This window comes from Pseudonaja textilis, chromosome 5, assembly GCF_049901715.1.
Source record: "Pseudonaja textilis isolate UNSWEBS1 chromosome 5, rPseTex1.2, whole genome shotgun sequence".
NCBI classification, from domain to species: Eukaryota; Metazoa; Chordata; class Lepidosauria; order Squamata; family Elapidae; genus Pseudonaja; species Pseudonaja textilis.
Window position 1 is genome coordinate 45,520,935 of NC_141994.1, and position 18,796 is coordinate 45,539,730.

The 18,796-nt window shown below is 37.3% G+C and overlaps 1 protein-coding gene across 3 annotated transcripts in view; it reads left to right on the plus strand.

The window, feature by feature from the left end:
- The window catches only part of TCF20 (transcription factor 20), a 166,039-nt gene that overhangs the window by 72,221 nt on the left and 75,022 nt on the right, over positions 1–18,796 (plus strand). Inside the window, exon 2 of one of the 3 annotated variants that reach the window (XM_087934708.1) lies at positions 11,012–11,049. The exons of the other annotated variants lie outside the window; for them this stretch is intronic. The gene's annotated coding sequence lies outside the window, so the exon portion shown is untranslated. The remainder of the gene's footprint in view (positions 1–11,011; positions 11,050–18,796) is intronic. 3 annotated transcript variants of the gene reach the window in all.

Below are 18,796 nucleotides of genomic sequence, written 5' to 3' on the forward strand. Positions count from 1 at the left end.
AATATGAGTACCAAGTGGAGCATGTCCCAAAGTTGTGCTTCATAATAGACTGTTTGGCCATTATGTTGTCTTCTCATCCCTTCGATTGCTGCTGTAAATTGTACTGACCTTAGATTGTTAGGACATCAGAATCAGTTAGAGGTGATATATTATATATATTCATACTTAGGTCCAAACTTTATATACCTATCTCTAACCAGTTTTTTGATCTTTCAGTGATAAATTTGTTTTATGACTTTGCAGGTATATTTGGTAATACCAGAAATTACATTATATTTACATTATGTTACATCTTCCATAAACAAAAATCTACTCCTATGGATTTTCAATAAACTAAAAACTACAGAAACAAACAATAAAATCCTAAAGCAATAAGAACTACTAATAAACATAGGTGCTAATTAACCTCAGTAGTAGTGACAACCCTCAAGTGCCTATAAAAAAAAACCTCTTCTTACACCTTTTCAAAAAGATACCAGGGGAATTGCTTTGCCTCTTCTGATTGCTGACTGATCCATAAAGTGGGAGTTACTATAGACAAAGTTTGTTCCAGTCATCTACTGACTCAAATCGTGTTTTTGGTGATGGTGGTGGTCTATGAACATCCTTCCCAGAAATTTCATGTTGCAAAAGGATGATAGAATTGAATCATATAGAAGCTTTGGTGGGACAATGTTTAGAATGCAGTATTGAGGGCTAATTCAGCTCACTGCCAGGAGTTTGATCCTTATTGGTTCAAGGCTGACTCAGCCTTCCATTCTTCCAAGCTTGGTAAAATGAGGACCCAGGTTGTTGGGGCAATATGCTGACTCTGTAAACAGCTTAGAAAGTGCTGTAAAGCACTATGAAATAATATATAAGTCTAAGTGCTATTACTATTGCTATATATATATCACCTGACAAAAGAGAGCCCATCAGACTGATCTGTCATTCCCAACACCATCCTGGATCATCCTACCAGTGAAGAAGAAACAGTGCAAAATGATTATGCCTGCCCTTAATCTTCATAGACAGCCCAGAAAAATACCATGATTAGTGGTACTGAATGCTGCTGCGAGGTCAAACAAAACTTTCCCTTACTTAAGTCCTTATTAAGGACATCTATTAGAACAACCAATGCCATTTCCATTCCTTATTCAGGCATAAACCTTGCCTAAAAGGTCAGGCTAACCTGCTAGTTCTAGGTCACTCAGCACCTGAAGCTCTACTTCCTTTTCAATAACCGTCACTAAAAAGGGAAGGAGATAGTGTGGTAATTGTCTAATGGAAGCCTGGAAGACCTGTCTGATATTCTTCTTCCAGAGCTTCCAAAATAACCCAATCTCTTAAAAAGCTTCTCCCAGCCCCTCTCCCAAATATCTCAAGGAGCCATTAAGGGGATGTATGCAAGCCCCAGGTGGTGGAGTGTCCTATCTGCTGCTTTAGGGTTAACATGTTGAAATGAATCCTGCACCTTTAAAGGCCATTGCATGTAGATATTTGTACAGGAGACAGACATGCCATATCTTCAGAAGAATGTGACATTCTTGAAGGATCCATCCATTCTATGCTAAAGTAAAGAAAGCTTGTCCTATTTCATCTTAAAACCACTGTCCAATCCTTGATACTCTCATGACAGGTTTTCCAATAACCATATATGTTAGAATTGGTCAACCATATGTGTGGTGGTCTGGCACTTGAAATGAGACGCAGGGAAACGTCTGAGCAAATGCCAGCCCCGAGCGAACTCAGGTAGCAGTATTTATTTAAGAAAGAAATTGAAAGTACAGAATCAAAACAATGACCTCAACAGGATGAGAATATGCAGCTGTGGAAAGTCCCATGAGAACATACAGGCACGGAAAGTCCCATGGGAACGTCTCTGCTGTGTACCTTGAACCTTCACCTATATTCCTGGTCCTTCTAAGCTCGCAGATCAAAACAGGACGAAACACCCATTGCAAAGGCAATCCTGCCCCCACCAGGAGTGTCTGCAAATCCCTAGATCTATGCGAAATGGCTGTACAAAGGACTTACAGAAAATGATTAATAAAATATATTACCACATTCCCTCCTTTTTTATTTATTCAAAGATGGGGGGTATTTTAGTGGCATAGTACACAGTTCCCATGCGACCTGGTCCCATACGTTGAAAGGCTGAGGTACACATTTGAAATAGATTAGGAATACATTGAATACAGCAACATAACATAATAAGTATAGCAACAATTACTACAACTGATTGAAGCAATAAACGTAACCATGAGCTGTCAGGAAGCCAATCCCATAGCAAAGCCCAAAGTGACTTATTGAAGCCATCTTTCCCTGCTTCGTGTTCAGCTATGCGGTCTTCCATATCATGAACAGTTCTTGTAATGTTAGGCTCATAATTATGTATAAAAACACAACAATGTGAATGAATTAAAGCACAAACTCCTCCTTTGGCAGCCAACATTATGTCTAAAGCATAACAATTTTGTAAAGTAACTTGGCGAATTTCAGACACTTCTTCATTCAACATCTTAATGCTTCTAATAGTATCATTAAACATAGCAACAGTAAAATTATTTAAAATATGAATATCTCTATAGTTCATAGCTATTCCCAAAGGTGGGATTGCTGCCCTAGAAATCTGAGTCCACAAATTACCACCCACAGTCAGGCCAGAATCAACTTCTCGGCGATTACGAATACGCATCCCACCAAGGTCTCTAGTTTCTGTGATAATAACAGCTCTTCGCCTCCGTATTAGAGTCCGTAGAGGCATAAGACGAATGGAAAGAGAGTCTGTATAAGGTAACTTAGGCAACTCCAATTGACACCGATATTGTCCATAGTCTGAAACAGAAACATGAAACAGGATCAAAGTTGTTGCACAGGCTGAAGATATAATATCCTTATCAGGTCCCGAGTAAAGAATGTCTTGATCTTTATGCCAGGACCAATATGCTGGAAAAATCAAAGGATGCCGCTGTTTGCAGATCAATTTAGTCCGGTTCCCCAGAGGAACCTGCTGCATACAAGTTGGTAACCTCAGATAAGCAGTCATCTTTTCCCAGCCTTCACAACGCTATGCCTGGACTGCCGGCATCAAGAGAATCAGGAACCACAGATGAATCAGGAACCACAGGAACGCCATCCTGCTCCTCCGAAACCTCCTTCACCGGTGCCTGCGAATGATGAGGCCGAACGCACCGACCAGGAACCCAACGAATTTGACCAAGATGTTCGACTGCTGCATAACCACGTCCCCACGTAATCAGCTCAGCAGGAACCCATGCCGGATCCGGAAGGAATCGCACCAACACCCGAGGTCTCACTGCATCTGTGGAAGGGGAAGAAAAATGCCTGCTGGCCGCACTCGCAGGGGGGTTACCAGACAAATTTAGAAAATTTAAAGTATATAAAGCTAGATTTAAATGATCTTGAATTGCCGGAAGCCCCAGGAGCTTCCCTCCTTTTTTATTTAATTTAGCTAACATGTTCTTGAGCATGCCATTATGACGCTCCACAATAGCCTGTCCTGTGGAATTGTATGGAATCCCAAATTTATGTTCCACGGACCACTGTTTGCAAAACTGATCAAAGACTGTGCTCCGATAAGCCGCACCATTGTCTGTTTTTAAAGTTTGAGGGGTACCAGCAACTGAAAATGTCTTAATGCAATGATTGATGACATGTTTAACCACCTCCCCTCTTTGAGGGGTGGCCATTAGAAATCCTGAGTAAGTATCCACAGTCACATGTATATACTTCCAGGGTGAAAATGATGGATATTGAGTAACATCCATTTGCCAAATCATTGAAGGTTTCAACCCCCTGGGGTTGACTCCCATAGGGATAGCCGTGCCTTGCTTTGAACAAGTTGGACATTGTTGAATTATGGCAGCAGCTTCTGCAGTAGTAAGCTTGAATTGGGATGCCAACGCTTTAGCGTTTTGATGAAAATAACTATGGCTGTCCCATGGCTGGACAGTGAGGACTGAAGTTACAGCACTGTCAGCTTTGGCATTACCTTGTGATAAAATTCCAGGCAAGTTACTATGACTACGAATGTGGGCAACAAAACACACATTCACACGCTGCTCCAAACATCCTTGCAACAGCAAAAGCAATCTTAAAATATTGGGTGAGATTCCAGGAGACAAATAAGAACCTGCTACAAAGGGTAACAAATTATATACATACAAAGAATCCACTATTAGATTAAAATCCTGATTTTTAAAATTTTGAAAAGCCAAAACCACAGCAGCAAGTTCTGCCTGCTGGGCAGACTTCTGCTCTGATGTCACTTTTGTATGCCAAATTCCAGATTTATCTTTCCAAACACAAGCACCAAAAACTTTCCCTCCATCAGTAAAAACTGTAGGAGCATCTGATATAGTGATTTAGGTCACACCCTGTCCCATTGGTCTCTTATTTTGCTGACTTTGACCCCCACCAGGAGCCCGACATTGCGCTTTAAAATGTCCAGGCTTCCCACAATTGAAACAATTTCCCTTTTTAGCATTTCCTGCTTGCAGAGCCAGAGCTAAAGTCTCCATGTTAAAAGACTGACTCCCAACCTTCCTACATGCATTAATCAAATCTGCGATTTCTCGCTCTCCACTTGCTACAAGTGGATTTAAGATCTTTTTGCAATCTGTGTTAGCTTGTTCTACTGCTAACTTCAAAAGCAATTCGTTCCGGGCGAATTGATTGTCAATTTGCCTTTCAATAGCCAATTTCAGTCTGCTAATGAAATTTTCATAGGGTTCATTGTTCCCTTGTTTGATGTTAGTGAAGGTCTTCTCACCACCTTCGCCGTCAGGGAGAGCCCCTACGGCTTGAAAAATTAATTGTGGGAGAAGAACGAACCCCTCCTCAGGCATACCATCTCTCTGTTGTTCCACTGTTGTATAATTACCAGCTCCGTAAAGCTGATCTGGGGTAACATTTGCTGTTCCCCTCTGGACTGCCAGCTGTCTCCATTTCTGATCTAACACCAAATATTGAGCTGGAGTTAAAATCATATTCAACAGAGCTTTCCAGTCAGCCGGAATCATTTTATTTCCATAACCAACTGCTTCTAACAATGCCTGAGTATATGGCGATCTAACACCATACTCTTTTGCTGCTTGCTTAACTCCCTTTAAAACTCTGAGAGGTAAAGGCTTCCACTCCCGCTGCGGATTTAATGCAGCGTCCATGCCAATTTCTACTGGATTAAGTTGAATCTCTACTCCAAACTCCACCAAATCATCTCCTGATAATTCCCCTCTATTTTTTGCTTCTTGAATAGCTGCAGTAACTGCATCTACTTGAACCCTTAAAGGTAAACTCTTATCTTCTGACAAAGTATTTTCAGCGCCTGACAGTCCTCTGGATTTATCTGGAGGTGCCGTCGGCGGCAACAAACGTACCGCATGGTAAGGCGGCAAACCTTCTTCGGGGGGTGCTAGGAGCGGTTGTTCATAAGTAGATAACGCATCCATAACCACCCTCCAAGTTAACAAAATTGAAGAAGGGGCACGAGGTTCCTCGTGCAAAAATTTCCCTATTTTCCTCCAGGATTCTACTTTAATACTACCTCCCTCTGGATATGACTGAATATGTTTCCAAACATACTGTAATAAGTCCTCAATTTCTTTCTTTCCCATTGCATGTCCTCTACTACGAACTCCAAACCCAAAACTATTCCCAATGATCCCTCTCAATTCCCTGATGTGCTCTTTCTGAGCCTTCGAGAGATCTCCCCCCATACTCACGAAAAGAATCTATCTCCGTCCAGCGAAGAAGATGAGGGCCCAGTCGACGTCCGCGACGATGAGTATAGGATGCGGGAAATGTATAGCCTCCAAGCTATCACGTCGGAACGTATAGTTTTTCCAAACTATCACGTCGGGGTCACCACTTGTGGTGGTCTGGCACTTGAAATGAGACGCAGGGAAACGTCTGAGCAAATGCCAGCCCCGGAACTCAGGTAGCAGTATTTATTTAAGAAAGAAATCGAAAGTACAGAATCAAAACAATGACCTCAACAGGATGAGAATATGCAGCTGTGGAAAGTCCCATGAGAACATACAGGCACGGAAAGTCCCATGGGAACGTCTCTGCTGTGTACCTTGAACCTTCACCTATATTCCTGGTCCTTCTAAGCTCGCAGATCAAAACAGGACGAAACACCCATTGCAAAGGCAATCCTGCCCCCACCAGGAGTGTCTGCAAATCCCTAGATCTATGCGAAATGGCTGTACAAAGGACTTACAGAAAATGATTAATAAAATATATTACCACACATATGTATGAATTATCAAGTTCACAATTAAATAGAACTGGTTAATTACCTGTAACAGTACAGGTTTGAGCAATTGTCTTAGTGACAGATGGGAAGGAATGATGGGAGGAGGAAATTCTTGGCATATTCTAAGATACTTTTCCTTCTTTAGAAATGTGGCAGTGATATATCCTGAAATTACAATAAATTTCATGGCTTAATTCAAATTAAGTTTTGCCTTTGTCATTTTATAATCTCAAATAACTTGTTTTTAACTCTTTAATGTTGTGTTCTACAACTTCCGATTTCATGAGAACGTAAGAATGGTCCTGTTGGATCAAACCAAGAGCTCAGCATTTATCTGAGCTCAGCATTTTCTGGCAATGCTCAGCCAGATGCCTCTGGGCTACTTGCTAACAAGAGGTGGAAACATACTCCTTTTATACAGTTTCAGCTGGCATTTGGAGATATACTTCCCACAACCTCAGAATAAAACACTGAGGCTTCAAAGTCATTAGTCTTAATAGACCTGAATTCCATACTACAAATTAATTACTCACTGTATAAAACAATACTTTCTTTTATCTATTCTAGCTTTCATTCCAGTCAACTTTGTTGAACATTAGGGTGTGTATGTGTGTGTGTGTGTGTGTGTGTGTGTAAGAGAGTGAGAGCGAGAGAATGCTTAATTACTATCATGGCTAATATTGCCATGATAGTCGTTATAATACTAGCAAGGAGTGAAAAGTAGTAGTTGCAATATTAGCAAGGAGTGGAAAGCTTCTAGTACAATGAACAGGGAAGAAAATTCCTGTGAATGTGCAAGGATAAGAGGCCCCTTAGTTGTCCTTACTTTGTCAATCAGACTAATTGTTTTTTCCTTTTTCTTTCTTTTTCTATTCTGTTGAACCAGAACAGTAATGCTGGGGAGCAAGGAGAACATTTTATTAAAATAGATGACCTGTACATTCTGTTCTAATTTTCTGTTATTCGAGGCTAGAAATGTTCTTGAAAAATGAAAGGACAAAATTTTCTAGAATTCGATAAATTACTCAGTAATAGTTTTCTTGTTACATATGTTTCATTACCAAACTAGGTAATATAATCAGTGCTCTGATAAAAGGGAATAAGTTTTAGTGACATCTTATGTGTGATAGCTGGTTCTACCTGTCTTGATCAGAGTTGTAGTATGTAATCAGTCTATCTGACTTCACTGGCTACAGTTTTTCATTTTAGCTTATATAACTTTTAATATCCTGCAGATGTCATTGGTTTTTTTCTTATCTATGTGTTGATTGCTGAATGTGTGATAAGGAACAAAGTGCTTTGGACAGTGTTTTCTTTTTAGATCTTTGTTTGCTTTTTGAAGTATATAGAATTTGGGGGACCTTTATGGCAGGTGTGTCCAACCCATGGCCCACAAACCACATGTGGCCCCAGACGGCTAGTAATGCCGGCCTGACAGGATAATAAAAAGTATTTTATGGGATCATCTATCTCAGGATCCAAAGTCATGCAGTGTCTGGAAACAAGAGCTGTTCCATACATAAAACCCAAAATCTGGAAAATTTCTAAACAGCAAATGTCGTACAGTAGTGCGATAGCATAATTGTCAGGTTTCCAAGTGATGAAATCAATTCAAAAAGAAAACAGCGAAGTCCATCTTCCATAATAATTTCTTTTATTTAGAATAGTATCAAATTGGCAAAGTCTGTTGTAATTCCAGATCTGACACAACCCGGAATTACACCACATAATATTGGAAGTTAGAAACAACCTCTAAGAGTCACATTCTCCAATAGAAGTAAATCAACGTTGCCTGGTGTTCTCAAACTCCACCTTCAGGTCTCAGCAAGGTCAGCTTTCGTTCCCACGGGAAGAAACACCACCTAGCCTAAACAACTCTATCTCCACTCCTCCACCTTAGGAATGTGGCAAGCCCAAAACCCTTTCCCCCAATACCAGAGAGCAAAGAGAAAGAAAGAAAAAGAATACATAAAAAGGCTAAATAAAATGGCTACACATGTCAATTTCAGGCTTGACAATAATTTCCAATCTCTTATATCTATGTTTGGAACTATAGTGAGACCTGTTCCTTCAGTTCCTAAAACAATCTTTCCCAATCTCGATATTTTTGATGGGTACAATTTTGATCACTGGGGATGGTTAGAATGTTTGTCAACACATCAGATGACATCAGATTAAGGGTGGTTTTTTTAAAAAAAACAGATCAGTGGTATGAACTATGAAAACCTTTTCCGCTGCTTCCCACAGAGGCTTGGAGATTCAAGCTTGAAGAAATGATCATGAAAAGAAGGAAAATTGATTGAATTGGCTTGCCCAAAATATATTAGTTAATATATGAAAAAAATATCTGATTTGTAAATTTGCCAGTATAATCATTTCTGGACAATAGAGAATCCAAGCAGTTACTTATATACTTGCTATATAAATAAATAGAAAAATAAAAAAATAATTCAGAGCAAGCTGAATTCAGTAGGGCTTGTTTGTTTACTTATTCATTAAATGTATATCTTGCCTTTTTCAGAAGCTCAAAATAATGTACACAGTATTCCTGTCCATTTATTTCCATACAAGAACCCTATAAGGGAGCTGATAGTGAGATAAACAGGTATACTATATTGGGGCCTCAGCCTACAGTCTCATAGATTCCCCATTTAAAATAGAACATTAAATTTCAGACTAAATGTGTGTATACTCTTTATGGCCTTAGAGATAAAGAAACAACAACTGATATGTCAAGATAAAAAGATTTCTAAGAAAAGCTTGCAGTAAGTATTTTAATATTTACATATTGAAAAGCATGATCTCTCTATAGTTTGCAGGCCCTCAGATTTTTCCTTATGTTTTACTTTCATTAAATGTATATTCTACCTGATTTCCAGTAACTCTGGCCAGTTTACAGATTATTTAAAACATTTCAAACAAGAAAATTTTCCACAAGGCTATTGTTATCAGAAGACACAACTTAATTGAATGTCTATCCCCTCTTGGATTTATATGGGAATTGTTACATTTCACTGAGTTTGTGCAGAGGTTCATGAGTAAATAATAATAATTCTTAATGAAAGCAGTAAAAATATCTCTTGAATTATTTTTTTTAAAAAATCCAGGGATAACCAATATCTGAAAACTTCTGCTTGAAAAGTTGCAGCTTGAAGATCTTTTAAATTTTTTAATGTTTGCTACTTTAATTTTGATTCATGTAAGGAAATACATGAGTCAAAAATCTGAGTACCGATATGCAGTTGCGTGTCTGAATACTCAATTTTTATCCATCTCTTCATATTCAGAAAGACTGAGTGAGATGGGACTAAAGAATAACTGCCTCAAGAACTAGAAAAAAGTTTCAGTTACAACTGAAAGTTCACATCTAATATTCTTTGGCTGAAACTAAAAATAAATGTATGTTTTATAATGAAAATGATCAGCTCAGATTCTGAAAGGATGTATTACACCAAAGAGAAATTTTCATCTGGAACTTCTTTCCGTGTAACATTAAGACGGGAAAAATGATTCTCTTCTCTGTATAGGAAATCTTCTTAACTCCCTGGTTGGTTTGCCTGCATTTACAACTAAATGGGTCCATTTCCCCCAATATGGAATTGTAATTGTGAGAAATGCTTAATCTGACATTAATTTCTGCTTTTAAAACATGCCTTCCTTCCACTCCCCAATTCCAGTGGACTGGAACTATAGTAGCAAAATAATTACTTCCTTTCTTCCAAATTTCTCTCTAGCATGTGGTTATAACTGTTATGCTTCATGGTTTCTACATGACAAGTCTCACCACAGAGTAAAGTGAAATATTGCTTTTAACCCATGCCACAGGTTTCACAATAGTAAAATCTTCTTATGTATCTTAAAATAATAAAAGTTTATTCGCTCCCCAGCCCCACCTTAGCAATGAGAGAGGGCATCAACTTTCCTATGAAAGGCTTGTCTGGAATACCTCAGACCATTATTGCCCTTTTTCTAACATATTACATATCTAGATTTTGTGGTTTCAAGCCTAATTTAGTTCACTGGCACTATTGTATATTTCACACTGAATTTCTCCTCAGAACCATTTGCTTGATTGTTTCTTAAAGTACTGGCTGTATAATATAGTGAAGCTTCCTAAAGATGCTATGTTACAAATCTATTGACCAAACTTCTAACATTTTGATCCTGTGTAGCCATCACAATACGGGTCTCTAAATTACATTTGGGAGGTTTTCAGTTTGGGAAAAACTGACATCAGAGCCTAAATGTTAATGGTCATTTTGTGAGTCTGTGCAATTTCTTTAAAGGAACAAATTTACTGTTTAACTGTTTCTACAGTCATACAATTACATATTTTTTGTAAAATAAAATTGGTAGGAAGTTATGCATACATGTATGCATGCAGTTGCTATATATGAGTTTCAATCACTTGGGTGAAAAAAACTGAGTAAATTATATATTGAACTGCTAACTGGTGTGAAGGCCTTGTGGTTTCCATGGTAACTGGGCTGGAAATAGCTCCATGTGACATCAGAATGGTACAGGTAGAGTGAGATCTAGCCTCCCCCTCCCCCTCAAAAGAGCAGAATTGGTACAAAATATAAGGCATGTATTATCAAGTTAGTAATACACTGACATTTGTACTTACCATATTTAAATGCTAGACAACCAAAGGTGGATGTAGTTTTTTTTAAATCTCTAATTAAAAACAATTTTTGATAAGATTCTAGAAATATATCTCTTTCCAATATCTTTCCAATATCTTTTCAGATAATACAATGCAAATGGAAGCTGGTAGAAAAAGAAGGGTGAGTGGACCCCTTCTCTGTTGTATACATAAAAATGATTGCCCTTATTTCATATGCATACAGCTTGACTTCTCTGTCAAGGTTTTTCAAGGTATTTTTCAAGGTATTCATGGAAGTGACATAAGAGAATGAGTTGATTGTTATAAGATAAAATATTGTATGAATATGATCATTTTTACGCTTCAATTGCAAGTGAGAGAATGTTTATTTTTTAAAAAAAATCTCAAAATGAAAACTGTTAGGCATTAATTTTAAGAGTTATACAGAATGCAGCAGATCAGTTTAAATAGTATGTCTGAACACTGTTGGTATACTATAGACCACTGCCTTCCTTGGACCTTTATTTTTTAGCAGCTACTTCTAGCCTGGTGTCCCCGGATATGTTGGAATTACGGTATATTGTGGCCAATTGCTGGGATTTCAGGGAGCTGCAATCTCAACACATCTGCTTATTTTAAGTTGAAGGAGATTACCGTTAAAGTGGGCAGCCCTATATATACAGTTGATCTGCTTTTGATCACCTTGGTAGAGTTTGATTGGTTACAATGAAAAATCAAATGGGCCATTTACCTTATGCGTGGACTGGCTTCATGCATATCCCTGACTTATTCTTGGAAGTACTAATAATTCCCAGCTCCCATTACTCAGATCACCTAAACTATCTGTCTAGGATTTTGTGGGGCACATAACTAAGGCAGAATATCAGCAAATAGCCTGAAGCTACAAAGATGAAGTCAGGAAAGCTAAGCTCAAAATAAAATAAGTCTTGCAACAAAAGTCAAAAATAACAAAAAAGGATGCTTTTTTTCAACATGTAAATAAAAAGAAAAAGGTCAAGAAAGTGATTGGTTCATTAACAGGAAAAATGGCAAAAAGGTGACAAGCAGCAGGGAAAAAGCAGAAGTGTTTAACTCATTTTTGGCATCTGCCAGACACACACACACACACCCCAGTTTAACCTTTCGGAAAAAACACTGTAAAATGCTGATTAGGAAGGCAAGTCAAAATAAGCAAGAAAATGGTAAGAGAACACCTATCCACTCTAGATGAGTTCAAATCAGCAAGACTGTATGAATTACACCCCAAGGTTCTGAAGCAATTGGCAGGTGTGCTTTCACTGAACCGCATCTTTCAAAAATCCTGGAGCACTGGGGAAATACAAGACGATGGAAAAGGGCTGAAATAGTTCCATCTTCAGAAAAGTTTAGTAGATTTTCCACAGAATGATGGTACTGTAATACAAAAGCAATGCATGTAAATAAGGTGAGAAAATTACATACAAATGTGTGAATTTAATTTAAACTGAAACAAATTAATGTATCTTGGATATGTGTGAAAGAAAAGTGATGCAGAGTGTGTGTGCAGAGATATCAGATTACTCCATCTGAAAGTAATCAGTAAATCTGGATTAAAAATCTTTGGGGGTTTCTCTGCTCTTTCATATAGTGCTACTACCCTTAGGGAGAGATGATCTCATAAATAACTTGACTCCATGTCATGTAGGCCCCTAAAAATAATAACCAGCACCTTGAATTGTATCTAGAAAGAAACTGGGAGCTCGTGCAGCTTGCATAACATTGTAATGGGCCAAACTGCCCAACATTGCATGTACCATTCTGGATCAGTTGTAACTTTGGGTGATCTTCAAGGGGAGCCCAATGTACAGCTAGAGCTAAATAAAATACATTGCTAGTGCCTTTACCTGTATGCTTCCAATGTTTTCCAGAACACATGATGTGTGTTTGTCTGGTTATTGGCAAATCTCTTTTTGTCCCTCAGTGATTGGTATAAAATGGATTGCTATGAGCCACCATTCCTTTGTTGCATTTAAAAAGGTTTCTGATAGCTATGTATATAAAAGGACAATTTTCCAAATTGGTGCTGGATCCAAATACCAATTGTGGCACATTGCTGCAGTGGATTGAGTAGAGGAGGAGAAAGATAGATAGCTTGAGTAATATCTATAGATGCTGAAGAGGGGAGGAGGTAGAGCAACCTCCCCCTACCCATTTCCCACTCTATGCAATAGAAAAATAAATTGCTAGCACTCACTCCATCCTTACGGCTATATTTTAAAAAGCACCAGGGAATATTTGGCACCTTTCTGGTTCCTGCAGAAGAAAACCAAGAAACCAACAAAATTCCTATCAATTACACCTTGGCTTGCTTTGGCTGTGCTACCAAATCTGCCAAAACATTTGTACTATCTGCAAAAATTCAAAACAGTCCAGATGAAACCTGGTTGTATTTTAAAGAAAAACTACAAGGTGGTGTACATTTAATGGATTGTATACCAAAAATATTGAGCTCCTAATGTGAGGAAAACCATCCTATAAGGAACTGTAATCAAAATGTTACATTAGGAGATCAAAGGCCAAGAAGGGGCAGAGGGTGGTAACCAGGTGTTCCTTCTAGTGAGAAAACAAATCACAAGTTTTGGAGAGCTGTAGCACAGGGATGAAATCACATCCGTGTAATGCCATGTTAAATGGTGAATTTTATCAACCAGCCATACTAGTTCCTGTGGCATTAAACAGAAATAACCTCATAAATAGCTGCACTAAAAACTACACTCTAGTATAGGTACTCCTTGACCATAATTGAGCCCAGAATTTCTGTTGTTAAGTGGGACATTTGTTAAGTGAGTTTTGCCCCATTTTACAACATTTCTTGCCACAGTTGTTAAGTGAATCACTGCAGTTGATAAGTTAGTAACACAGTTGTTAAGTGAATCTGGCTTCCCCATTGATTTTGCTTGTCAGAAGGTCGCAAAATCTGATCACATTATCTTGGAACACAGCAACAGTCATAAATATGAATTAATTGCCAAGCATCTGAATTTTGATCATGTGACCATGGGAATGCAGTGAAGGTTGTTACGGTGAAAAATGGTCATGTCACTTTTTTCAGTGCTGTTGTAACTTTGAACAGTCACTAAGAGAACTGTTGTAAGCGAGGACTACCTGTACTGAAAATGTGGGCGTACTAAAACTGAACAAGAAATGAGGTCAGCTACCAAATATGGCAGTCTAGACTTGACTTTTAATAAAACAAAAATCCTATATGAAAGTGAGTTCAGTGTAGGTCAGAACAGTATATTCTCATACCCTTATTTTTTCATAATGGGAGTAATACTGCCATTTCAAATAAAAGGGAAGGTTTTACTGAGATTACTTATCAGTAATATGATTTATAAACTTAGCTGAATGAATCATGGAGCACAAAGATAAATGTATATACATATGAATTAAAATTCACAATATGCTTTGAGTAGTCAGAGTTTGGTAGATGATGTTTGAGGCACTGCATTTAGTGCTGGTATTCTACTAGTTTGGCCTGGTTCTGCCAAGCTGGTAGCGCTGATGAGCAGTGGAGACTGAACTAATTCTTTCCAACACTCTGCTGTTCCGCCCGCCTGCTCGCCCGCCCGCCCAGGCTCCCATACTAACCTTTAGTAACCTTTACTAACCTGCTTTTGAAGCACAGCTGCTTTGTGTGCCCAGCAGATTGCCGCGCAACAGCTGCTGAAGTGACAGGGAGAATGCAGTATTGCAGGAGGTGAGTTTCTGCGCCTGCGCAAAATGCACGTTTGGCACTTGCATGCATGCAAAGTGTGTGTGTGTGCATGCAAAGTGCACTCACCAAGCCATGCCCACCAAACTAGTGGTAAAAAGAAATTGAAACACACCACTGACTGCATTGTATAGTTTTATTTTATTTATTATTAAATTTATTTGCTACCCATCCTGCTGTGGGGTTACTCTGGGCAGCATGCAACAGTAGAATGTAAAATTATAAAAATGTAAATATAACAATAATAAAACAATGAAACAACAAAAATAAATAATGAAAGTACAGCAATATAAATTAAAAGATGGGTGAGGAAGAGAGGAGGATGCGTGAAGGGGGATGTTGAGGTCTAATATTACTTTAATAGCCACCTATAAATAAACTTTATTTCAAATCAAAATTGACCAGTGTCTTCATGTACTTCTTATAACAATAACATGGAAGTTGTTTTGTATTGTCTTCTTCTTTCAACATCCCAGTTTAGTTTACAGCCCTGGGATTTATTGATGATTTAGCAATCCAATATTAAGCAGTTCCATTGTCTGCTTAGGTTTTTAAAATCAGCCAAGGTCAACTCAATGTCACATAATTGCTACCCTTTAGAAACAGTTGATAGCCAGGATACAGTGCTGTATTTTTTAATAAAATTTTTATTGCTTTTAAAATAATAGCAGAAAAGAAAAAAACAAAATGAAGGGCAAAAAATACATAACAAGTGCTTAAAAATAAATGACAAAAATGTAACAGAAAAATAAAATCTAGAATATATGTTGTTACAACAGTAAACAGTTACAGTTATATATTGCACTTTATACAGAAAATATTCTAATTTTTTAGTATTGTATGCTACCCAGAGTCATTTCCTTTTGAGATGGGCACCTAAATAAATTAGATAAATAAATAAATATAATTAATTTATTTTATTTATTTATTTAATTATATAATTAATGTTTGGTTATAAATTATAATTAATTTATAATCAAACATTACATATACACATGTGTGTAAGTATGTGTATATATACTCAACTATCAGAAATTCTGATCTTTTATATGTACATTTATTATCAGATCAGTATGATTCAGTCTCCTTTAACATAGCTAAATTTTGTTATGCTATCTGTAAAAGTGGACAGTACAATTCTCATGATGATATCTCAGTGATGGATGTGTCCTTATCCTTACTATGCTAGTCACATACAAGAAAGTAAATATATTATCAACCAAAAGTGTGGTAAATTCCTATAGCAATTGTATCCCCCACCCTCCTGCTAATTAAATCTAACTCTAATAATGGGCACCAGTATTGACCTCTCCCTTTTTGTATATTAATCTCACAGATAAGATCCCACAGGAGTGGAAGGTAAAAATAATCGTTTGCCTATATAAAAAGGGCAATAGAAATGACACAGTTAATTATAGGCCAATTAGCCTATTGTACATCATTAACAAATTACTTAACAGGTAATTCACCAAACTCAATACCTGGGTTACAGATGAAGGAATAAGCAACACCAAGCAAGTGGGTTTCCAATCAGGACAATGCATAATGCTACATCATCTAGCTGATCATTCTAGAAATCATTCTGATCTGACTTTATTTGCAGCCTTTGTTCATTTTTAAAGCAAGATTCAGTAACATCTCTGAAATTAGACTCTGGGACATTTTGAGTGGATCAATGATTCTTTTTTCTAACTCATAAGTAATACGAAAAAGCAACTGGGTAGGGTCTGTCTGATTTCATCTAGACATTCAAATAGCTCAAAAAAGGAGTCTTTTAGCTTCATTACTTTCAAAAACAGACAGCAGGGGAAAAAAACCAGTGGTTCATCAAGTCATAAACTAGAACGTGTTCAATGTTTTAAATATTTGGGCTTAGTCTTTCAGGCTTCTAGGAAATTAACGTCTTTGAATAATTCTCTCACCTCCCAGTTCCAATAAATTATTTATAGCTACAATAAAGTTGCTCAACTATTTTATGTTATATAACTTGGCCCCTTCACAAATCCATGAGCATATGAAACTGTTTAATTGAGCTTCCTTAGGAAGTCTTTTGTTTCTTCAAAATGTGTCCCTAATGCAATTTTGAGGCTTGTTCCAAGATTTTATCTTTAGGTCTCTGAATCCTGTTTGATCCTAAGGGGCTGTTACCTCAGCTATTTACAAAAAATGACCAATCTTCTTGGTATCAAACTTGTATGAAGAAAATACGCAGTCTCAACTCTTTCTTCACAAATTATAGTTCAATCAACCCTTATGGGAATTAAATCTGTGGAAAAGCAATAAATTAGAACATTGATCAACAAAATAACCTCACCATTGTTCCTGAATTTCATCATAAATGTTAGATTACTGCAAGCCATCTATTGTGGGGTATTTATACTGTCTGACACTGAGTAAATATAGATGGACTTTCTCTAGAGTCCATGTTAACCATTTGTCTGAAATGGTATCTGATTTCCTGAGCAGTGGGACAGCAGGCTTCTGAAGCAGGGAGTTGGACTAGAAGACCTCCAAGGTCCCTTCCAACTCTGTTATTTCATTGTTCTGTTAATGCTTTTCCTTCTGTTTGTTTGGGGGGAGGTAGAATTCATGAGCTCCTAATTCTTAGAAACTAGCCCTTCTGGCTATAGAGAGGCAGAAACACTTGGCCAAGTATTCTTAGCGTCCCTTTTATGAAGATACACTTTACCATCTTCAATTATTTCCAAATTTTCAGGTCATATAGATAGATTTTATGTTCAATATCCTTTTAATATCTTCATTAGGAGAAAGGACTAGAATGTTTGGGATACTTTTGGAAAAAAAGAGTATAATAGAAAATAATGATTGAAGGACATGATATAATGCATAGCATGGAGAAAGTAGACAGGGAAAAAGTTTCTTCTGTTTCAAATAATTAAGACCGGAATCATCCAATTAACCTCTTTAAAAGCAAATTTAAAATAGAAAAAGAACCACTTCCTCACAAAGTGCATAATTTTTAACATGCCACCACAAAATGTGATAGCCACTAGCTTGAATTGACTTAAAAAGGAGATTTGATAAATTCATGGATGATAGGTATATTGAAGGCTATTGATCTTGCAGATCCTGTTACTTTCATGTGTGATCCAGCAGGATTGTTGTTATATAACAAGAAGGCATAATACATGTACAAGATTTCATGCTATAGAAGAAAAAGGAGCATCACTCCTGTTTTTAATTAAAGTCCAGTTTATAAAACAAGAGAGTGAAACTATACTTAAGGAAAAAAGCCTCATGGGGAGGATGAGAAGTTATGAGCACCTAACAGTCTTTGAAATGCTCCCTTCCTGCAAGGCTTTTGTTTATTTTGGGAAGAGGTATTCATTACAATATAGGCAGCATCCAATTCTTTTTATGAGGCAAAGAGCTAAAGGGCTGAAAGTTGTTAAAACATCTCTAGAGGCAGCAGGTCACTAAAGGCAGAACAGATAATACATCTTTTTCACACGGGTTGTCCTCCTAAGAATATTTTGCTTTGGTTTACTATTCTTTTGAACATCAGTGTAATGAAGTGTTTGACTGGTGATAACATAATAGGTTCCAGTAGCTTCCAGTCTCCTTTTAATCTCTCTAGCTCCTAAGTAGAATACTTGACTTGGTTATTGGATGATAGCAAAGAGCTTTGCCTCTTAATCCTGCATTAAGAAACCTACCATAAGTTATGATGGATGCTTACAACAAATCATTCCATCATTAATGTCTTTATATAATTCTTTGTTACATTTGCACCTGGAGTAATATATACAGTTCCCTGATTTGCCATACTATATTCTGTACATTATTTATTACAAATGTTTTAGTCACTGGGTCTGCATTATTTACTCCATTAACTGTTTTAATTTGTGTTGTAGTCTCATCTTCTATAAGAATATTTACCCGCTGTAAACTTGTGCACAGTGGACCCTTGATCAGTATTTACAACTCCCACAATCTTTTTAATTGTTGTAATTTCTCCTGCTGACATTTAAATGCTGGTCTGCATTTATGAACCTAATACAATATTTGGCAGGCAACATCATGAGCCAATCAATGCTCACTTTTAGAAGATCAGTAGGAGACTGAGAAATGCTTTTATCTAATCAGAAACCTTCTCATAAGCCATCATTTATTTATTTAGTTAGTTAGTTAGCTAGTAAGTATATGGCAAAAC